The sequence below is a fragment of the Zingiber officinale genome, chromosome 8A, assembly GCF_018446385.1.
Source record: "Zingiber officinale cultivar Zhangliang chromosome 8A, Zo_v1.1, whole genome shotgun sequence".
NCBI lineage: Eukaryota > Viridiplantae > Streptophyta > Magnoliopsida > Zingiberales > Zingiberaceae > Zingiber > Zingiber officinale.
This window is the reverse complement of record NC_056000.1, coordinates 90947240-90949540: the sequence shown is the minus strand read 5'-3', so window position 1 is coordinate 90949540 and position 2301 is coordinate 90947240. Positions and strand designations below refer to the sequence as shown.

Genomic DNA, 2301 nt, shown 5'->3' with positions numbered 1-2301 from the left:
AGTCCTCCGCCGCTTCTTCCAAGTCGTCGTCCTTCTCCAGCGAGTTCAGCGGCGGTAAGTCCATGCTGAGGCGGAGCAGCAGCACGAGCTATGATGCGGAGACCTCGATCCAAGGGGTGATCGCCTACTGTAAGAAGAGTAGTCAACGTGCGGTTGACTCCGGTCACTCCGCTGCCAGGAAGAGCGGAGTACTCACAGGATTCTACAATTTTTGTCTTCTTCTCGTCCTCCATCTCGTGCCTCCCTCGACTCTCAAAGCACTCAATCCTTAGTTCCCCACGCAGCCACTCTTCTTCCACCTCTGTGCACATCTATGGAGGAAGGCAAAGACGTGGAGCACTCCAGAGCAACAACCAGCTCCGTAATGCCATTGCCTAAATCTCCATCCACACAGTATGAAGAGAATGGGAGAGAGGAGGAGGGCTTCCACAACGCTTTGCTGGTCTTACAACATCTCTATTTTTTTTCCTGCTAAATTAATTGTTTCTGCTACTAATATCTCATTGCAGGAGCTGAAAGACCTACGGTCTCAGCTTCACCATGCGGCAGAACATTGTAAGCGTGCATTTTCCTCAGCCCAGCAGAAGAAGATGTGAGCTGTTAATTTCTTCTTCCTTTCCTTTCCTTTCTTTTCTTTTCTTTTCCCTGCATCAACAAACAATTTCGGGAGGTTGATGTACATTAGCGTAAAATTAGGATTTTGGAGGGGACAAAGAGCTACATATGTGAAGCAGTTGTGGCAATAGTCGACCATTTAGGAACTGTCTCATCCAAACTCGAGCAGAGTCTCCTTGCAAATGTTGTGGTTAAGCAGACTGAACAAGGAATTGGTTGCTTGAAGCAGGTGAAGAAGTTTCTTCAAAGGCAGACATTAATTTTAACACAGTAAATAATGATGGTGCCTGCCATTAACGCAAATGATATAATATTCTCATAGCTTATTAAAAACTGGAATTTCAAACTTATACGCAGAGAATCCTTGCTTGCCAACAATATGCCATGTGTCTTGAGCTGTGTAACAAGCAATTGGACATCAAATTCCCTCAACACCATCAGCATTTCTGTATTGACAGGGCACAACCACTATGTGATGTGTGCCTCATTTTATCCATCATCACTATTAAAGTCCTTCCTCATCTTCGACAGTTTCATCTTCTTGAGCATCCCACAGTTTCAGCCGTTCGAACGTAGTTTCAGCTAAAAGGTACACTTTAAGTCTTTAACTTTCTTACGAATAACGTGCAGGTAGTCCTTTCTATTTTTTTTCCTTTTGTTTGTGAAATATATAATCTGTAGATTGTCGCTGTGTCTATCGTCTACGAATCTGAAATTTTCGACCTTTCTCTTAAGGCTAGCTCAATTGGAATTGGGACTAAAGTTCTCAAAGTTAATATTTATTTTTGAAACTACTAGTAAAATTTCTAGATACATTCAGTATATGCCCTAAAATTTGGTATGTCATAATTTAAATATTGTTTTGATTGAGTTGAATTGTTATGCTGCCATATAAGTTGTATGGCATTGTTTTTCCTTTGGCATGGTCTGGCAACATCACGTACTCCCAACTTATTGATAAACTAATGAAGAAATGGATGATATGTGAATTTCCAAGTCTTATTTGGAGATACATACTTGGTGACCAGGTAAATACTCACAATTAGATATTGGTATGACCAGTAGTAATGAAGCATCACTTTTCTGGCTAGATTGGTTTGACCGAATTCTTTCCACGATGGCATTAGAAATTTAAGATATGTAGTTATGAGGTCAACTCAGCTTTCCTAAGCTTTTCTGAGGTTAGCTAAAGTTGCAGTACTAACAAAGCCTTGCATCTTTACTAGTGGGAAAGAAATTGCTCCACTAAGTCCTTATTGTGTGTCTGACAAGCAATTCAGATTGTTTTGACACATTTCAGAGATCTACATAAGCAATAATATTTTGTTGCAAGACATAATACCTCAAATAATGAACGATTGGTAATAGAAACACTAGTAATATTAACACAAATGCATGAACATGATGTTGCTGTTTTCAGTACTGATTGTAATACTGAGCCATCTGTAATTTTTTTTACAGAAGCAACTAGCATTTACAATTGGCCAAGTTATATTCTCATCAGAATTTGTTAATTTCTAAATTTTATGTGTTACACGATTCTCACTTATTTAATCTATGGAATGTTGACGGTGCCACATACTGTGTTAGGTAGCGCAAACACTATAATTGCACTTGTTGGTAACAAAGCTGACCTATTGGAATCTAGACAGGTTTCTGCTGAGGCAAGTTTATTCCATCATCACT

At 39.6% G+C, this 2301-nt stretch overlaps 1 long non-coding RNA gene across 1 annotated transcript; it reads left to right on the top strand.

Annotated features, from left to right (window-relative positions):
* The first annotated feature begins 546 nt into the window (after positions 1–546).
* LOC122009810 lies at positions 547–1012 on the top strand. Its single transcript, XR_006119661.1, has 3 exons — positions 547–592; positions 697–844; positions 973–1012. It is a non-coding gene; the product is annotated as an uncharacterized LOC122009810 (long non-coding RNA).
* The last annotated feature ends 1289 nt before the right edge of the window (positions 1013–2301 follow it).